We start from the raw sequence: 22,526 nt of genomic DNA on the forward strand, positions 1-22,526 counted from the left end.
CCCCGTCGTTCTCCCGTCCTCATCTCACTACCTCCACCATCCACCTCCCACTTTTTTTTGTGCCCATTCAAGTTTCAAGCCAGTCTCCAGGAACCTCGAGATGCTCGTCCTTTGTCGGCGAATTGCTCAGTGTGAAGACGTAGACACATTCTGATTCTCTGTGTGCGCGTGCGTGTGGCTGTGTGTCTGCCTGTGTATGCGTGTGCTCGGTTGAAATGGAAATTTTTTGCTTGTCTTGTGCATTCCTCAAGTTCTTGTTTAAATTAATTATTTCGTGAAAATGATTAACAATGTAGCGCTTGCATCGAAATATACGAAATAATGATAAGTCGAAATGAAATACTAAATAGAGAAGATCATGTTGGTGTTGTAATCATAAAGAAATTAATTTATTTATAGTTTTGATATTGCCCTATAAAATAAGTAAATAAAATTTAATTATTGATTATACAACAGATAATACAATAGATACACAATAAAACTTGGTGTTTATTTACAACATAATAATAAAAAATTTGTGCAAATGTAAATGTCTTTACGTTATGAATATATCTATGAACTACTTTTATTTTACGAGTGTAACATTTTCATATATATATATATATGTATGTGTGTATGTGTGTGTGTGTGTATGAGTGCGTGCGCGTGTAGGTATTAGTTTGATCTACGTATGCACGTAGATTATCTATGCATAAACGTTACATTTTCTGCTTATGTATAAATTATTTTTGCATCTGTTCCATAGCTGTTTAGGCGTTAATTTTATATCATACTTTAATTGTTACTAAATTTAGTAAGAGACAAACTTTTTATTAAACCATGCATTTTAATTGGCCGTGTTTGAAATAATGTAATATAATTCAGATTGCTTTATTTTAGTATGAATATGCACTGAGTTTATCAATCTCTAAAATTATATTACAAATTCTTGAACTAATTCAACTGAAATTTTACCATTAATAATTTTAATCTTTTGTATGCACGTTATAATTATAATTTTATTTTTTTTATAAATAGGAATAATAGCTATTAATAATATTAATTTTATAAGATTTTATTAATTTTTCTCTTTGACTATTTCTTTTTATTTTTAGACCTTTATTATGCAAGACCAAACTTCAGATATTTTTTAAAATGTATTCAAATTCTGACAGAAAATTAAATATTATAAGCATTATGTAATAAGAGTTTATGGTAAATAAAACACTTGGAGATGGTTATGAATTGAGCAAATAAATAAACGTCTTTTCAATACATTTAAATCGAGTGAAATTAATCGAAAAAGCAAAATCTTTGTATAACAACAAAAGAATGAAATATCAATATTCTTTATCATTTTAAAGTCATGAGAATAATATAATGATATGGAAATATTGAGAATATCCATAATATTTTAATGTCTGATATTATTAAAGGACTATTTTAATAAAATAGTTGTTTTGTATTACACATAGTAGATAAATGATCCTCGATAGTTCTCCGATCCTCCTGTCTCTCACGAATACGTCAAAACTATCCTTTAACAAAATATTTCTTACTTGCTTGTAAGTTATTGCAAAATTAAAAAAAAAAGTTCCGTTTATTTAGAACGTATTTCTGTTAAAAAAAAAACTTTTAATATACATTTCATTCTTAAGCGCTTGGAAAAATTTTACATGATATCTTTTTAAAATGATAATATAACTTATGATATTCGGCACATTACTGTTAGACGCGTCAAAATTACTTTATTAAAAATGCTAAACTTTAAAACAGGTCTCACCAAGTTACTCCTATAAATCAAATGTATTGTACGCCGTGGGCATATTCCTTTAACATGAGTACAATTATTATCGATTTCGTCTACGCAGTCCTAATTAAGTCATGAGTTTGTAGAATAATAATGATTCTAAATAATTTATAAATGAATTTTGATAGTGAAGATAAGTCATCGACTGTACTTTGAAAGCATTTACGGACAGAGGAATTAGTAACTATTATTTCTGTTTAACTAGTAGTTTTTTTTTTTTTTTTTTTTTTTTTTTAAAAAAAAATTTTACATAATTTACGAATTAGATAATTCGGATAACATGAAATGAATTATGCGTCCTTACGTTATAAATGTTTTTACAATAAGAATCCGTTGTAATTATTACAGTGTAATTGTATCTCCATGACTATTAAAACTATGCAAGTCAATTTATTTTTCATTAGTTTAAATAGAAAAAAATTCTATTAAATAAGGCAAAAATATTATTTATATATATATATATATATATATATGTATATGAAAGCATAGCAGAATTTCTTACCCCGTTAAATTTATCGTAATAATCAAAACTATTACCTAAGTCAACAGAGCTAAATATCGTCACATTAACCATCAACGCCACAACATATTACACACGAAAGCCAAAGCAAAGTGTCTCGAGCCTCTGCGCTTACTATGCAGATGTGTACGTACGTATGTGTACGTGTCAACCCCTTTAGATTATTCTCTTTACGAGCGTACTAGGGTTTTCTGTACTTCCTCACTTCCTGCCTGTCTCTCGTTCTCTCTGCCGCCTTCTCACTCACCGTCTCACTCACTCATTCTCTCTCTATCTCTCTCTCTCTATCTCTTTCTCTCTCTCTCTCTATCTCTCTCTCTCTCTCTCTCTCTCTCTGTCGTTGACGTGCCGGAATCGATTAACGAATAAATGCGCTCGCTGGACTACGACGGGACGACACGGGTCCTTTGGCCCGACCTAACGACAGACTTCTCTCTCCCTCTCCCTCTCTGTTACTCGTTCTCTCCCCACACCCTCTCACGCTCACTTTCTCTCTCTCTCTCTCCCTCTCTGATTCTTGCCCCCTTTATACCTCTATCTTTCTCTGACCCCTTACTCGAGGACATTAAATCCCGAGTGGAGAGTCGCAAATCTTTCGAGCGACGCGCGACGCGCGACGCTCCCTCGAGGTAGTCCTTTCGGAGCTTCTTTTTTGTCTTTTTTTCTCGTTTCGGCGCTCGTCGACGGATTTCAAAGAGCCTCCAATTCCACTGGGCGAGATTTTCGAATTTACCAGCGTTACTGCGCCCGTGTCTGCGTGTGTACGTATGTTTTCTTGCTCAAATGTTTACGCGTGGATGCAATACCAATGAATCAACGAGTTTTTTCGTTACTCTTTCCTCATTTTCTGATTTAAATACCATGAATTGATCAGGAATGCCAGAATACTTGGATTACATTAACATTGAAGTTTTGATGTATATACTTTTAAAAGTACCAAATCATCATTAAAAATATTTCTATGATAATAATGGGCTCCTCTCACTTGAAAATACTTTTCTGATTATGTGCATCTGCGGAAATAGATATACACCATAAAATTTCACATTTAACGGTGTATAAAAGAATACATTTATAAGTAAAAATTACAAATTAACTAATAATTAAGTATTATGCTTAATATGAATGATATAATTGTACAAAAGGGTGTATTAACAAAATTTGCACAGTTCATTTAAGCGCTAAAGACTTGAAATTGATATTAATTTCCGTATTGAACTAGCCAGACGAAGGAGAAAATAAAAATAAGCTTCTATAGATGATTCAATTAATATTGCTCTAAACATGATAAAAATTTGGGAAAAGTGGTAAAATACTCTAAAAGCCTTACCCATCAGCATGAGAGACATGGGCTTTACATAATGAAACGCACTCGCGAGCACACGTGTTATATTCTAGACGTACATAATCCTCAAATCCCTAAATACGCACACACACGCGCGTGCTCATGCACGCTTATATCTACACATATCTATATATCTATATGTATATGTATATGTATAATAGAGAATCCAGCTATTAATCAGATTCTCTCGATAGGGATAAAGTCAAGTGCCAGAGAGTAATTTTTAGCTGTCGCTGCGCTTCTTGTTTTCTGTTCAAGACGAACTAAAAAGCATATCTCTTCTCTTTCTTCGATGTCCGAGCTCATCTTCGTCTTGATCGTCTTTCATTGCTTTCCTCTTATCCATTTGTGAAAAACATGAAATTCAATGAGCATTTCCAATATCTCTTCCGAAACTTTCATAACTACTCCAATTTAATATATTAAGTTCTAAATATACAATAAGGTCGATTTCAAATATTTCATGCAAAATAATAGATTTTAAATTGTCAGAAGAATAATTACATTTCATATCATTCAAATTGATTTAATGACCAGGATAATGTTTGCTTATAATCATTTATTATATAAGATGCACAAGAGTTTTGGATCTTTTTTTTAAAAAGGGATTGATGATGTATTTTAGATTTATAAATAAATTTCAATATACATTTTAATATAAAGATATAAGTTTTCAAAAGCAATGAAAAAAAAACACACACACACACACACGCAAAAAATTTATTATTAATCAAAATAATAATCATCGTAAATAGAGTCATATATTTATTATGTGCAAAATAAATTAACATTGTTATATTAATAAATAATAGTATTATAATATATTTTAATGATAATAATTATAATTAGTATAATATATTGTAATATTAATATAATGTAACATGGAGTAATAAATAAATTTAGTTAATAATTATTTTAATGATACCTAATGCAAATAAAATAATAAATGTTTTTATAACTAATCGTACGTGTCAATGATAAATGTATTGTAATTAAAATTTTGTATAATTATAGTGGCTTATATTTTTGCTTATTTCATAAAATAATCTGAATTCCTCTCTCTCTCTCTCTCTCTCTCTCTCTCTCTCTCTCTCTCATTCTTAACAGAGAAGTTTATATAAAGTTTGTTGAACATTTATTTGATAAATTATAACAAATAAATAGGAATTCTATGTACTTAAAGATTTTTATGACATTGTTTTATATATGAAGACAATAATATCTTTCTTCATCCGTACATGATTGTGTATTCAAAATTAATATATTTTATGTTATCTTCGTTTTCCGGCATTAAAAAATAATTTAAACTTTCAATTTATCGCATATTTAAAAATGCTTAAATAAATTAATATTTCCCGTTCAATGGGCTCGACGTAATGCATTATAGTAACGACAGGCGAATGCGAAAGTTGAAAATTGAGAACAACGTTGTATTCGGAGAAAATTTTTCAATTGACAATTAGTCTTTTGCGATCAGTTATTGTGATAATTAAGGAAAATCTTTATACATCGTCATATAAGAATAGAATTTTTAATTTAACATACAATTCTCTTTATGCTTATGAGGAATTTAAATGACTTAATTGAAGTATCGAGACATTGTCTATTAAATACCATTAAAACTAAATTCATTATCATCAGGTCGTGCTATGCCATTAAATAAGTATTTCCAACTTTCCGAGGATTTTAGTAAATTAGAAGTTGAATATTGGAGCGAAACAATCTAGCTTATTGTCACTTTGTTTTAAAGCAAAAGTCGTTTGAGAAATAGACAATTCCATTCGCGGGGTCACTCATAGGTGGCGGCACCGACTCCTTGAAATTCAAGGCAAATTCCCCGGTTTCCTGGGCGCGGGCAACGAGAAATACACGAAGAGGGAGGCCGTGCCGATAAGGGCTCAGGATAAGTCCTTCCTTCCCACGCCTTTTCCTTTTTCTCCTTTTTCGCTCGCGCGCACGTCCTTGTAATCTGAATTTATTCTTTAGCCACCTCGCGCTCGCGGAGGGACGCGGACTTAACACTCTCGAGATCAGCTGTCTCGTTTTAATTAGGCCGCAAAATCGCATGTGAGTATTTACGTCCGGGTTGCGAAACCGATTCCGGTCGGTTGGAGCGCTGTTTGCGCCTCCTGGATAAGAGCATTAAGATTTTCGGTTTTTCGAAATCCAGGCACGCTCGTGGTTAACGAGGCGCAATTATTTTTTGAAAAGTGCATACGCCAAATTGTTAACGGAAGGATGGCTACTCATGCTAGAGTAAGCGAATAAAATATAATTAGTAAACTCGGCCATTCTTATATCGTACAATGGGATTAGATTCCTCTTTGTGAGATGTAACACACGAGTTTCAATACTAAAGAATTGCTTTCATTTGTAAATTGGACGATTTATCTCGGAAGCCTTGAAATTGGATGTTCATGCTCGTTAAATTTCATAGGTAGTTTACAAAAAAAAAAAAAAAAAAAAAAAAAAAAAAAAAAAAAAAAAAAACGTAAAACGAAAAAAGAAAAATATTTTTAATACAAGAGGCATAGAATTTCCAGATTCAGTTGATTATAAAATTGTATCGTGCAGCGCACTGATTGGATTTGAGTTGAAATGAATATCGTAATGGATAAAGAGGGCCATATTTAATCCAAGTAGTTTAAACACGAAAAGAATAAAAGTTGATTTCTCAGTGCTTTATTGATTCAAAAACTTCAATTGCTGCTGCATCTCCTTTGAAATTGACTATACAGAAATAAGTTCTATATCTCACTGACAAACTTCCCGAACCTCTAGGACTTTAGAAAAAACTTCTTAGCAAAAGTAAAACTTTTAACTGATTTTTTTTTTCTCAATGGTTAATTTTAAGAAGAAAGCCTATTATGTGCAAAGTAATATCTTTAGGCTCGCTATTTCTTGTCAGGCGGGATAAAAATTATCTACAAAAATATTCGAATTTAAGGTCCGCGAAACTAATCGCCTTAAAAGATTAATTTTTGTACGGTAAATGCAGCGCTACACGACCACCTAGAAATTAGGCACCTAATATTAAATAATGTATAAAGACACTGGTAATTCTCGTAAAATCGACACGATGAATTATAAATTTACATTCGACAAAATAAATCGATTTATGTTGCGTTGCATTGTAAAATAGGTCAAAGAAAAATTGAGTTTTAACGCACATTTGTATCCGCGACATGGCTGCATTGCCAAATGTTAAAAACAGGTCGTACTTGTATTATAACGATTTAGGTCGGAATACCTGCGACTTTCTCGCGTATCAAGCATTTCTTCTGTCGGGTGTCGGGAGCGGATAACAAAATGTTATTGCAATGGAAAAACCATACCACGGATTCCCATTTGAATGCAAAGATTGACAGTCGCGAGTGGCTAGACGAGCATAAAAAGTGCGCAAATGCAGAGCTCGAGGTGAAGTTGTTGGTAAATTAAAAAGAAATATTTAAGGCGAGTATTGGTGAGCGTGATGATTACGAGGAATTATTAGGCTCCTGAAAATTCACTGCAATTGATCATGAAATTTATAGAACTTATTCATTTCGTTCAATCTCATACGCTTCCATGAGCCTTCGAGCCATGCAACTTATGGATTTAAGCTGCAAAATTTCATAATTAATTTAATAGTTGCTAATGTACTATTTATAAGCTTACACCACTTCCCCACTAGGCTAATTGATAATAAATAAATTTTCTGCTAAAACGTCAGTATAAGTAAAAAAAAAAAAAAAAAAAAACAAAAAAAAAATAAAAAAGAAATTTTTTTCTTTAAATCTAATACCTCGTCCCTTCGAATTCTCTCACCATATTGTTGATATTTTTCATCGAGAAGTACAGTATTTGAGCATAGAAATTGGCCTTTCTTTCTTTCTTTCTTTTATTTCTTGTTTCCATAATTACGTAGAAAAATTATGTTAGAGTCCGTGATTAGCCGTTTTGCGTACCGACTTAATAAATTCTCTTGGCTATATGTTAAAATAAGTTAAAAAAAGCAATTTCAATATCAACACAGAAAGTCAAGTTTCATTTTGAAAATAAAACATTTAAATTAAAAAGTTTAATTTAATAACATCAGAGTTGCATTATTATTTGAAAATCAAATGGAGCATTATATTATTTGATTCGTTTCGAGTATAAATAAATTTTAAGCCTATATAAACTTTGTAGCCTCCTATTATAACAAATTAAATAATAAAATCCAAATAATTGAATCTAAAATTGCTATTGATGTGATTTTCAAGAAATATTATAAATGACGTGAACGGTGAATATTTCATTGCGCGTAAGCAATCTTTGAGATAACGCTGTCAAAATTCTTTTGTATGTACTATGCGCATTCAATATTTTCTTATTCAAATTCCTAATTGCAAGTGCGCTAAGCTTATTGTCTGCTAAATTTTGTTTAAAAATGATTTTTTAGAACCCCATGCACAAGGTTATCCCATAATTTTTCTCCAAACCTAGTCATTGAATTTTTCTGCAAATATTTAGAGAGTGGTAACCAGAAAACATACCAATTAAATTTTCACATTTTCGGGGAAAACTATTTCAATAAAGCTGTGGCACACAGCGGCGTCCTGCCATTACGGCGAACTCAAGTTTGACTGAGGTACATAGATGCCCGAAAACATTGGTCTAACTGATTTCGAGTCTCCTTCTACTCTTCTGCCCCTTATTCCTCATCCACTGTCTTTCTCTTCACGTTGTTTAAGCTCTCTTGCCTCAGCGCGAAACACGCGGATAAAGCTATATCGATGTGAAACATAGGGTGCGAGAAACGACACCCCGTAGTGACCGTTGGTAGTGGTAGTGGTAGTGGTAGTGGTAGTGGTAGTGGTAGTGATGATGGTGGTAGTGCCGGCGGTGGCGGCTCTCGACCAGAGGCGGTAAACTACTCTATACTTGCTAACAGGGTAGAAATTCAACCGAACCTTGCATTATTCAAATAAATAATCCATTTATCACGCGTGGCTGGCTACGCGCTTTTTCCACAGCGAGCGGCCGTAAGTCTGCTCGCTTAATTGCCAAAGCCTTCGCAATTGCTGGACGATGGTGCAGACTAATTATGTAATGTTTGGAGGCTACGGTCTGTTGGATTATCGAAGGTGGTCGTCATTATGACCCGCGACAATTGAAAGTAATCGTTAAAACATTCGAAAGTAGCTTCCGCGGGAGTACTACACCTAGAATTACTAAATTGGCTTGCCTTGTGGCTACCGGATACTGATCTGATGGTATTCGGTATTTTATGGCATAAGAGACAGCTCGATCGATCGATCGTTGTAGCTATAACGTCGATTGCCATATTCATCGTGTATAATTCATAAAAATCACTATTGCTATATTCTATAAGGTTCGAAATAGTTTTCACGAATAATTACATTATCCTATTAATATTTATATTAAACATTTCAAAATTAATTGCAATTACGCATATAGATCGAGGTTTTTTATAGCGACGTTTTTGACATTGACTAACGAGTATTATCAATATGACTATGAAGCGATAGATTGGGGCCCGGATAACTAAAGAATTTGTTTATATTTGTTTTTTTTTTTGTATGTCTAAGTTGTATTGTATCAAGACTTTATATTATTTTAACGAGAAAACCTGTTGCGTGTTTTAGTTTCAATTAGTTCTAACGTCCCACTGATTATGAGCAACGATAGTGGATATCGAAAAAAAAGAAACAACTTAGGAAAAATATTTATGACCTGTTTGAAAAATCTATGTTCTTTACTTTTTACGTGTTTCTTCGCTACTTTTTTCTTTCACCTTGAAAATACATTCAAACAAAAGAATACGTGGATTTATACATGAAATTATTTATCTACGCGTTAATGGAAAATTTATATCAACAAATGGTGTTTTACATTTTCATACGCGAACTCATGAATTTAATTCTAGTGTTCTGTAACATTTTTCTATTAGATACACGCGTGTATGTATTTATGTGCGTTTACGCACAAACACATCTGAGCACGCATATATATATAGCATTTAACTTTAACATAATTGAGAAAAATCAGTTGAATTTTATGTTTATTTGGAAAGTGCATAAATAAGTATTTTAAAATTATTCCGAATGATAGTGACATTGTATAAGGAAGTAATTTGGAACGTAATTGCAAAAGGATAAAACCTAAGATTTCACTGGTATTCTCCAACCTTTTGATCGAATTATTTATTGATTTCTTGATAAGAGTTGTAGAGTGTAGTTGCCAAAGCATATAAAACAGATTGACTTATTGCTCTGCCATGTGAAAGACTTGCTCTGCTCCCCCTTCTCCCTTTTTACATCGTAAATGCGACCAATTCCTTTTACAAGAAATTTGGCCAATACTTTTAAAAATTATAAATCTTCCCTCACATTGTTACATGCATCTATCAACTAATTAATGAATGAAATATAAGAATATTAAGCAATCAGTATTATCGCCTATTAATAATATATTGAGAATGCCGAATTAACTTTGCATAGTCCGTTTATTATGTAAGTACTCGATAATGCGAACATCACGGCAGCTAGAAAAAGGACGAGCTCTCCGCTCCTTACGAAAAAAAGGAAAAAAAAGATAAAAAAAAAAAACTCAACATTAATACATTTTAAATTGATATCGCGTAATATGTTTCATGACTAGATGCCTTCATTTTATCCAACTTGCGAACGCGTTCGATTAACGAATACGATTCTGTTTCATTGTGCATGATGAATTTTGTCGTATTTTGTATCCTATTTGATAAAATCTGCTTTAATACAGATATTCTCTTAATGCATTATTGATTAAAAGAAGAGGCATTATTTTATGAATTTCGAATCCCGTGGAAGGTAGGGAGGCAAATTTTTGAAAACTATATTTTAGAATTAGTGCAGCACGATACGTAAAATAAGCAGACCGATATTAATAAATACGTTCGGTGTGACGGCAGGAAGGCAAAGCCATCGGTAACCGCTGTGCACATACTTTTTCACACTCGGCAAAAGATAAAATGAAAAGACAAATGTTAAGAAGAAAGAATAAGAGGAATAAGAAGGCAACGTCGCCACTCGAAATCTCCTCGAGACAACGAATAATTCAAGGGGCTTGGCAATCGAATTATTCATCGATATCTCGTGGATGTACGAATTTTTAGAATGTAGTGGCCAGAGCATACAAAGCAGATTGACTTATCGCTTTTCCACGTGACGCTCCGTGCATTCGAGGCACAGCAGCTTCTTGCCACGCAGGACTTCGATCACGCGTATATAAGCCAGAAGGAAGTACGAGCGCTTGCACGTGCTGAAACAATGTCGGCCTCGCAGGTTCCGGTTCTACGTGTCTGACACGGGAGCTGAGGACGAGAGGCCTCGGTGTGCTCGCGCAAGCGACACTTACCGCAACTTGAATAAACCGGCTATTCCAAAGCCCTTTGAAATTACGTTTTAGGGATCGAGGATACGCCGCCGTAACTATAGCATATAGCACGGCACTTTTGTCCCGAGGCTGCATTACCTAAACACAGTTGGAACAATATGTTCAAGCTTTATTTAAACGGCAATTATACGTTAAGTGCGGGGAAATCATCGTTCCCTTAATTATCGTGCTAATTAAGGCTTTGATGCTCTTTCGAGAAGTTCGTGGATAATGAGCTGCCATTTAAATAAGGTCATAATTTAAAAATATAGTCAATAGGAGCGCGCTATTGGTTGAACGACAGGAGGAATAGGTTTGTCGATATACCCTTAATTTTGACAATTACGTGCTTAATTTCAATTTAATATTAGTCTCTGTGCCAGCAATAGTTATTCTGAATTAATTTTTTTCAAGAAAATGCATTATAATTAAGATAGCCGCGAAGTTGCTTTCTAAAATTGACCTTTAAGTAGTAAAACACTGTATTATGAGGTAATTTGTGTTTATTCGAAATTTTACATTAAAAACTTTGAGAGTTAATTTTTCTTCAATGATGTATATATATATATATATATATACATAACAAAAATTACTTGAAAACATTATTTCTTCCATTAAAAGCAACTAAATATATTTATATTTTTAAAAGTAAATTTACTTGTGTTCAGCTGCCTATCAGTAAAAATGATATTTAGCATAGTTTGTAACAGAAATATTGGGCTTGGAATGTGAAAGATGTATTATATTTTGTAATAAAAGAATATCGATTAAAGATTGTATTTTAAGTATGTAAATAATGATGAAAATTATAATAATAATATCGTAAAATATTATTACACGTATAAATATTACGTAAAATTCTTAATTTTTAATTTTGCCATAGAGCCAATATGCGCATTATAATAAATATAATATAATATTATAAAAAAAATAACGGGACGTGAAAAATTATGTCTTTATTTATTACTTAATAATTTTTAGTTTATAGTAGTATTATAAAAGGTTCACCATTGATTTTCACTCTTCGTTCATTAAAAAAAAAAAAAAAAAAAAAAAAAAAGTATTAACACTTTGCATCGCATTAGGCAAACATGTAATATCATCGAATAATTTCATATCATGTTCTTCGATAAATTCAAAATCCTTATTAATGAAGGTGTACGACAGCCTCATCAAATACTAGTAGCACGAGATACCGCTCAATGAATACAAAGGATATGGTAATATTTCCCGCGCAAAATCCATTATTGTTTGTTGAATTGTGATAGACAGGCGAGAATGAGCATTGTCACATAATAAAATAAGCACTTGGTGTCTTTTATTCGCCAATGCTCCTTTTATGTTTATTTATTAGCTGCAACTGTGCAGTTCATTGCTGCCTACTACAATAAACGTTTACGACAGTTTTAGGTTTCAATAACAAAGTATTGTTTTCTGATTGTGTCTGATGGCTAGCATGAAATTTGTTCTGGCTATGGTCGATAAATATGTAACGGCTATTGGGCTATAAGTTTTTTTTTTTTTTTTTTTTTTTTTTTTTTTTTAATTCAAACTTCATACTTCATTGATAGTTGATATATATATATATATTTTTTTTTTCTTAATATTTCTTTGCCAGAGTAAAAAAACTAAAATTCGATTATTTCATAGTGACAGTCACTAGTCCTAGTATCATGTATATTTGAATTATTATTGTTCTTATATGCTGTATAAATGTGCTTTATACTTTTTAAGTGACTTTAATCAGTTTGAATTGAAGTGATATGTACTACTGTGCTGCTCACTTTATTAATTTCCATTTTAAAACACACAAAAAGAAACTTTTTTCATTAAAACTTTTAATCATTTACAAAGTATTTACTCTATAAAAATACCTGAGACAAGAACAAGAATACCATTGAAATAGAAAGTCTTCGGGACTTTTATAACTTTTTACTACTGCGAGTCTCAATAAACGTCTAATTCTAAGTAACTCTAATTATTTGAAATTATGACCTTGTTAAAGTATATTTTACCGATCATAAAATGTACTTAAATCTTTATATAATACTATTAAATCTATGCAGTCTCTCAATTTTTTTTTTTTTTATTTTTTTTTTTTACATTCAGCAATAACTAGTTCATTTAAATAATTATCTATTGTGTTAAACAATTATATAGATCATTCAAAAATGCTATTATCTCTTAAAGAGTGGTGAATTAAAATATTGCGTAATAATATATGTAGCTAATGCGAGATTTTATGCTCATATTTATATTAAAAAATTATCGTAAAAGTAATATGTCATTCTTCAAATATCGTTAATTTCAAGATTTTCCGGCAATTTATTCGTGAATTTGACACGGTTATACCAATAATACAATTGCTTTTTCTTACATTTATAATAGTATGGATCGGTATTATCGAACGCACAGATTTTACAACAGCGATATATATCGAATGTAAAAATTTGAAAATCACCTATCATTATTGTTATTATCATTATGGTGATTTTATTATTAATCGATCGAAAATATAGTTAAGCTAATTGCGAGTTTGTTTTATACTAAAGCAAGGCTATTCTCGGTTTATCAAAATTGAAATTGAATTGCAGGAAATTGGCATTGTATTTTCTTAAGTGAGGACCCTTGAAAAGAAATGAAAGAAAAGAAACAGATAAGTGATTAATCATTAGAGGAATGAGTAGAAAAACAATTCCTCTAGCCTGATTATCGGCCGATGTTTGAGCCATTTTTTTTACGAGGCATCTGGTCATGTACTCGTTGTATGTAGTCTGGAAAGACAACGAGGCAATGGTGTACTAATGTTTTCAAGAAGAGGACAAGATTGGGGTAGGAGGATGGAGGGAGATGAGGTACGAAGGGGGCCGTTAGTAGTGGGACTCGGCACACGTATGTACACTTTGGTGCAGATAAGAAATAGAGAGCAAGGAAACGAGTCGGAGACTGTAGGCTTATGGCTGAGGCGACGAGAGACCGGAAACAGTGCGCACGAAAGCAGCCATATAGAAGAGGAAAGCAGGTTTTTTCATTTCTCCGTCTCTTTCGAAACGGAATTACTGGAAAAGTCGAAGAGATAGAGAAAAGGAGAGAAAGTCAGGGCGCGAGGACGAGGGGTCGGGAGCGGCGAGGTGGGGCTATGGCTGATACTGGATTGGTCGTCGACGGCGGATCGCGGGAGGGGATCCCGGAGAGGGAGTCAAAAGCTGCTTCAGGGGGGCGCGCGCACGAGCTCCGGCAAGGGGTTGCCAAAGGCTCGGGGGGAGTCGAAACTATTCGTCGCGCGGGTTGGCTCACTCTGCGGCTCCCGCCGCTCGGGAGCAGACACGCGGAGCCAGCGCACAATTTTACAACAAACACCATACATACACACCTAATTTCTCTGCCCGCCTGCCCGTCGTTCTTGTTCTCCGGCCTTTGTTGAAAGAAAAAAGCGACAGCGACCAAGTCAGAAAGATATGAAATTTTGTAAATAACACGCCGAGCGTAAGAAACAAAAAGAGAGGCAGAGAGAGAGAGAGAGAGAGAGAGAGAGAGAGAGAGAGACGCGGCCTCGAAAGAACGTATCAAAACATCAAAACATTCTCGCAAACTACAGCGTGTGCATTGTCTACTACTACTGTTCTACTACTAGTACTACTACAACAACTTCTTCTTCTTCTTCTTCTTCTTCTTCTTCTTCTTCTACTACTTCTACAACTACTACTACTATCATCACCATCATCACCATCATCACTACAACAACAACAACAACAACAACAACTACTACTACTACTACTACTACTACTCCTACTACAACCACTGCTACTTGTTCTTCTTCTTCTTCTTCTTCTACTAGTATTACTATTACTACCACTACTCTACTGCTACTTCTATTAGTACTATTGCTACAAAAACTACTTAACTACAAATACTCCTACTACTAGTACCACCACCACCACCACCACCACCACCATTACTACTACTACTATTACTACTACTACTACTATTACTACTGCTACTATTACTACTACTACTACTACTACTACTACTGCTACTGCTACTACCGCTACTACTAGTACTACCACGACCAGTACTACTACTACTACTACTACTACTACTACTACTACTACTACCACTACTACTTCTTCTTCTTTTTATTTTGTCTTTCTCTCTAAGCATCACTATTCTTTTCGAGCTTAAGGAATTGCTTTCTTGTGCGTGAGCAGAAGAGTGCGGAGGAGAAGTTAAAAGGGCAGTTCGCCGGGTGAAGAAAGTGTCGTCTGTGAGGAGAGAACATAAAGGAGTACGAGTGGTGATTGTAGAAACGGGACAGAAAGTGGGTTGGAGGTCCGCGACGTAGGGACGAACCCGAAGGGAGGAAGTGCGGGACCAGCTCTAGGAAGGAAGACAGCCATCCCGCGCCTTTGTTTATCTACTTCTCGCTTACTCCCCCTGTCCGTATCTTTCTCTCTCTCTCTCTCTCTCTCTCACACACACACTCTCTCTCTCTTCCCCTCGTCTCGGCGCTGGCGCCGTCCTTTCCGCTTTGATTTCGCGTTACTGACGCATGGCATCTCCTCGTGCGGAGGCCAGGACTCTGCCCGTAACGAGTGCGATTGTCCTTAGATCGAATTGCCCCCGATCGCGGGACCGCTTCAATGCTGAAACCTAGGCTATAAAGAAGCGATAAGACGGTGCGGAACCATCCTCAAGGAGGCGGCGTGGAAAAGAGGAGCTGGACGATCATCGTCGCGCGATTCAAGTGGGCTTCATTGGCTACACCGGGGAAGAAACCGAGCGGCCGCCAAGCGTGTCACCTCCGGCAGCAACCTCGACCTCACGACGAAGTCTCAGGCGGAAGGGGAGGAGGCCGCAGCTCCTCTCGCGGCCATACCGGCCACGTGGTCGGGCACGATCTCCGTGGCCCCGCCGCAGCAGCGTCCACGCGGCGATGTGCCCTCGCGGCGACGCCGCAACCAGCGTCCGCTCAGCCCGGGCTGCAGCGAGTTCTTCAGGCTCGAGAGACCGGGACGCAGGCCGGATGGGGAGGCGACGGCTGACGGATAGCCGAGCGAGGACGACGGAGCAGCCGAGGCGGACGTACTGCACGTCGTTTTGATGCGCGGCCGCAATTGCAATAAGCTCGTCGTTATCGGTGGCGGCGGCGGCGGCGGAGGAGGAGGAGGAGGAGGAGGAGGAGGAGGCGGTGGAGGCCGAGGCGGCGGAGGTGGTAGAGGCGGTGGAGGCTGTACGGACATGATGGCTGGGTACAATGCGGGCAGCCATCATCCTCAGCGGGTCGTGTACCACGCGACCTACCCGACGCCACTCGCACCAAGTGAGTCATTCCCATTATGGGTGAGGATTGGAGAGCGGAGGGGCGAAGCTTGCCGTGCATTTTTTATCCCACGTGTTTTCAAAGGGATGGTATGGGGAGTGAGCTGGTTGGCGGAACGGGGCGATGGGGATAGTGGCGCGTAGGGTTGGATGTGTGTCAGTAATGCCAGGATGACTTTAATGGATTCTCGCGTGGGGCTTGTCGAGCACTTGTATTTATTAGTCATTGCTTTGCTTTTCCAACTGCCTTTCATTACTATTGAATTATTCTTGGGCTTTATTTATGCTCGGTGATTTTATCAGTTGCGCTCGAGTTCGCTAAGTGGTTGTATGTATGTGGAATGATGTTATGGGACTTTTGGTTAAACTGTTGATGTTTCTAGTGATATTCCACTTGGATGTAGCGATATAGTCAGATGCAGCTTAATCGGATAGTACAATTCAATCTAGATGTTCTTTGCTTTTATAATTTTGTAGTTTGAAATATTATTCTGTATAGATATTGGATTTAAGCAGCTTTTTCTCCATTATAAATATACATTAAACTTATGTATACATTTGTTCAATTGTCCATACAATTTATAATAAATACGGAAATTTTTTAGAATAAACATTAATAATATATGGGAAAATGTCCCATTATATTAGCTATAAAACTTTAAGTAAAAATACTGTATGTAAATAGTCCCTATATTATTTGCGTTATAATTCAATTTATAAGATAAATGCAAATTAAATGCAAAATAATAAAAGTATAATATAATAATACTCTATTCACCACGTTATTTCTATAATTGAGAAGATAGTCGCTATTAATTTGTTTCTTGTATGTTTTAGTAGGAAAATTTCAAATGTTAATATATTATTGAAAATGATATTTATCGATATATTTGATCAGATATAAGGTAATAATTTAATTTATTTCCGCAGGTGAAATATTTCACAATAATGATTATTTTCTACTTAACGAAAATTGCTATATATTTGTTATTTGATAATGTATTTCTTGAAATATTATGATATAAATGCAAATTAATTTTTAATTCTATATATATCGTATGTCATTAAATCATATGAGATAAAAAAAATTACGTTTACGTGGAGAAAATATTTAGATTATGTTATTTTCATTTATTTATAACGTAACAATTTTTTACATAAATCTATGGGCTATTATTACGTTTTAGCATTTTTTCAATAAATGTGAAACATTAAGGCACATTGTATGTTCATTAAAATATATGAGAAAAACATTAATTTACACGAATAATGTGAGTAGTATTTAGCATTAAATATTAATAAGAGGATGAGGAGGAGGAGGAGGAGGAAGCAATGTAGGTCCAGTCATGGCACATTTGAAATCGAGAATATAGAAATTTAATCATTGATTTTAAGTTGGTTATTTATCTTTAAATGAATTCATGTTGTATAGGTTTTGTTCTACCGGAATTCGCATTAAAATGAACGATGCATTATTTTGTATATTTTTAAAAACCATTCACATCGCAATTGCGTTTCGCCTCGTAATTTAAAGTTGAGCATAAGTAAATTCGATGATAATATCACCCCTTATAATGATAAAATGTACTTTTATAATCCATCAAGATTAATATTATTTATAAATATTATTTGTCGTAATGTTTAATACAGCCGAGAATTATTAAAAAATAGCTATTTACTTATTATAATTAAATACTATCCCCAATATCCTCCTTAAAACTACACATACACATATACATGCACACGCAGGCACGCACGCACGCACGCACGCACGCACGCACGCACACTGACATTCCTGTCATTGATGTAATAGTTGGATGGGGCGATAGGGGAGTAGCTGTAGTGACTTGACGAGCTACAACGCTTCGTTGATATCGAGCGGATAAAAAATTTCAGCGTAACCTCGATCCGCGTTAAATGGTTTAGTTTAATAACCGCTGAGCCGTTGTAATTATGAAACACCGAAATTTATGTAAAGTTCAAATTCATTTACTCTTTATAATAAATTAAGTTGATATTGCAGGAAGTTTTAAGTGAATATTTCCATGGAGCCTTTAAAAGTAATTGGAAGAAAGTAATGAAATTTTCCGTAAATTTCTTCAAGCGACTTTAAATGATGCCATTGAAAAATTCGCTTAAAACTTTCGACGATTGTCGGAGTTCGCTACAAGGGACAAGCGAATTTGGATTCCACATAAATCAGGGACAGTACTTGGTATCTCCGTGCAAAGCGTGCGGAGCCACGACAAAAGTCCGTACTCGTGGTTACTCCCACTAAGGTGGCCAAGCGCACTTGGAATTTTGAAGAAAAGTCCAAGCACCAGCCGTTCGCCACCACAAGGAGACGCGTAATTATAACGGAAGGCCGTCGCGGCAGATCGGGGACATCGTCCATCGAACTCCTAACGCAACCCCATAACAGTCATTCGGCTGGCGCATTAGCCCGATTCCCCCGTAGGCACTAGCAATAAGGAATTCGAGGAAGAGCATTCGGTGCGCGGCCCCGGCATCGATAAGAGGCGTCGCTCGTCGACGTCGCCGGGGTCGCGTAGACGCGCACTCCCGTGCGCTTTCCGTGCCCCGCGCTCGTTACGCGACGGCGACGGGGATTTCTGGCAGCCCTCTTCTTTTAATTTTATCGCCGCCCGAGCTCCCTTCGTGCCCTCGCTCGGTCCCCGATTTCTCCTGTCGTGCATGCAAATACCCTCCCCTGGCGCTCGCTTTATTTCGCTAATTTGAATTGATAATGGGCTAAGTGTTTACGACCCCATGAGCGGGGGCTTCTTCTTTCCTCTTCGGGACTGCTGCTCTCCCTTTTTTCTTTCATTTTTTTTTCTCTTCTTCTTTAACTCGGCAAGCGACGAGGAAACGAGCTTACCGGCCGATAGTTTATGTGCGGTGTACTTTAGATATACGGCACCTCGTCCGACAGATTTTCGGACGTTCGGCTCGTTCCGTTTGACGTGCTATTTCTCACGAATGCTCTTGGCCGCGGAATTTTTACTTTGTGCTATTGTGGCCTTAGTCGCTTTTAAGGCGATTGGCTCGAGGCTGCGATCGTGTATTATTTTATTCGGCCGGGAATTGAAATTTTCGACTCTTCGATCGAGGAGGCGGGGGCACGAATCGTTGAAGCACCTTGTAATCGCCCGTTTTATAATCTTCTATCATTACCATTGACATTGGGTAAATAGGAAATTGTTAAGCTGGAGCTCGAGACTACGGCTATACACATGGACAGGCTATTATAGCGCGGTCAGACTAGCAGGCACGCGTATCAGGGGATTTGCCTTTAAATTTATCGTAAGTGCAATCGTGAAAATATATTCTGAAAATAACGATGCCAAGATTAATAGTGCATAGATGAAAAAATCACGGGTCTATTTGACTCGGTAAGTTCAGTACGTCCGCCTCTCCATTTATCAGCCGGCGAGATTTCTACATTTAAAACGGTTGTACTTGGCTGTCGTACTTTTCACGCGCCACGTAATATCGCGGTAATTTCACGGTAATGTAATTTACTATTTGCAAAAAAAAAAAGGAAAAGCCGATGGTAAAGAGGTACCGCTTCGGCTCCCATTACGCGAACCGACGAGCGATTGTTCGCTCTGAATCCACGATCGTAGCTGCGTCTCAACTTGGGGACGAGCTTTTGTTATGAAACAAGGTCAACTCGAGCGCGATTTTACTCCTGCCACTTTGCCTTTCCTCGACATTATCGCACGCCGTATAACTCAAAGTCCGTGGATTTCTTCCGAGACGCGTATTTCGTTATTACCGAGGCGTTCCAAAAATTCCTAGCTCCAGCGCATATTAATAAGAGAATATCTGGCTGGACCGTAGCGGATATTTCAAACTTCCCTCGTCGAGCGATTCCCAACTGTTTTTGTTCATACTATTTGCTTTTATCTATAATCGTATTCTGAGATAGGAAAATGTCAGTTGTAAAACTCGACAATTGGTTCAAGGTTGACTCACGACATTTCCCTACGTATACTTGTCTACGTGCTTTCCGAGTTGTGTACTACAAAAATATACCGCATCCAACTCCTTGAATTCCAAATGAAGTCTACATGTAGTATATAAATAAAAAAGATAATGTAAGTTGAAGGAATTACTTTAAAAAGTTCAATTTATGAATTGCTTTCTGCATGAGGGAAAGCGTATTTATGAATTTATCGTGAATGCTATCAACAAAAATTTCATACTAAATCAAACGAATACGAGCTTTTATAAATTAAATTATATTTTATATGAAATTTCGGGCAAAATTACAATATTATAGATTATCGAATATTATTGAGTGGGCGTACCATGAGGAGAAGAGGAGGAGGAGGAGGAGGATGAGGATGATGGCAGGGGTGAGGGGGGGAGGATGAGGAGAACGATGCAAATTTATCGGCCTCTATCAGTCATAACAATTATCGGCGCTTTTATTCCCGAAAACTCATCCAGACCAAACTATATAAATATTTTTAATACACTACGCACCTCGATTAAATTAAATCATCGAGTTTCCCAAATTTATTGAACAATAAATAATATTTTCAAGGTGCGTTGCATCATCTTCTTCAACAAATGACATGTGTTTACATAAGAAGGGGGGGGGGGGGGGGGGGGGGGGGGGGGGGGGGGAGTGAGGTGGAGGAAAGAAAAAAAATAATTAAAAATTAATGCGTATAAATAATCTCATATTTGAGTAGAACCAATGACTAATGCTCTATTTCTTAATAAGACAATATATTTTCCTTTTGTTTCATGACTATATTCAGATGGAGATCCGATCAAGTTGCCGGAAAATTTGGAGACTTTACCCCGTGCGGAGCATTTTCCTACGCAAAGGCATCGATGGAATACTAACGAGGTAAGTGACCAATGTATTCGTCCAGTCAGACGCAATAATTCAGAGATTCCAAATGCTAATGGAACATCGGGCAAGTCCATGATTACTGATTCTCCGCAAATTATTAGAAATTGCTGCTAATAACAATATAGCTTTCTTATTACTAATAAACTCGGTTGAAGTAAAGTACTGCGCTTAACAGAAATCCGTACAAATTCTAGCGTTACCTCCTTAAATCCAGGTATTTGATATATTGATATTGCATTTTTTTTTGTTATTTTTATTTATAGTGTGAGTATTTTAATTTCTGGATAATATTGTGCGCATGCTAAGTCAAGGCTTAAAAAAGAAATATACTTTTGTTTGAGTATTATATAATGATTTAATTTTTAAACCATACAACTGGCATTATTCTTTTGACATTTGAATTAATTTTGTCGATATAATATGCTTTCATAGCTTATTCTTATATTAAACTGATTTGTTAACACATGTTAGATACATTATCGGTTAATTATACGTGATCATGTAGATGAAAATAATTTCTTATTCAAATAAAGATTATTTAATCGACTCAATATTATACTTACAATAATATAGCGAATTCGTATAATTTTCATAGTAATAACGGAATTAATGCTACTTTCTTTATTTCTTTAGATTGAATCGATCATAATTTCCTTTCATTATATCGGTTAATATACTTTGTTTATTATTGGTGTTATTGAAGAAAAGCAAAAAAAAATGTAACCACAAAACAGCATAAATTTACTTTACCTTATTCACACATTCGAACGAAATATAAGATGTTTTTAATATATATATATATATATATATATATCATAAAAATAGTATTGAGCTCTAGTAGTATTAGATTTAAATTTTCACCTAATAATGAGAATCGAAGCGTTAAAATTGAAAACAAAATTTATGTTCAATTATCGAGAGGCAAATTCTAAAATTTATTTACATTGAAACAGAGCGTAGCATATGTGTAATAAAATTTTGTTGAATTATTTCTATAAATTTGGTTATTCGATTAGACATTGCATAAGTGAAAAAATTTCTTCTAAATATCATAATTATTTATAACTATCTCCTTTATTAATATCAAATTATTTTTCAGTTTCTCGATGAATTAAGTTACTGCATTAATTTTGTGTAAATCTGGCAATTGGAATGTATTTTATTAAATTTTCTTGAATCCTTAACGTTAATTTAACAACTCGAAACTGTTAGGTATCTTGGTTACTGTGAAATATTTTGGAATTCTTTCAATATATTTTGTTGTTATGTGGTTAAGGTAACGCAA

The 22,526-nt window shown here is 35.3% G+C and overlaps 1 long non-coding RNA gene across 1 annotated transcript in view; it reads left to right on the forward strand.

Annotated features, from left to right (window-relative positions):
• The window catches only part of LOC105364557 (uncharacterized), a 45,766-nt gene extending 24,564 nt beyond the window's left edge, over positions 1 to 21,202 (forward strand). The window contains exon 3 of the long non-coding RNA XR_912956.1: positions 21,144 to 21,202. This is a non-coding gene — a long non-coding RNA (uncharacterized LOC105364557). The remainder of the gene's footprint in view (positions 1 to 21,143) is intronic.
• Positions 21,203 to 22,526: the final 1,324 nt, after the last annotated feature.

This window comes from Ceratosolen solmsi, unplaced genomic scaffold, assembly GCF_000503995.2.
Source record: "Ceratosolen solmsi marchali unplaced genomic scaffold, CerSol_1.0 scaffold39, whole genome shotgun sequence".
Taxonomy (NCBI): domain Eukaryota; kingdom Metazoa; phylum Arthropoda; class Insecta; order Hymenoptera; family Agaonidae; genus Ceratosolen; species Ceratosolen solmsi.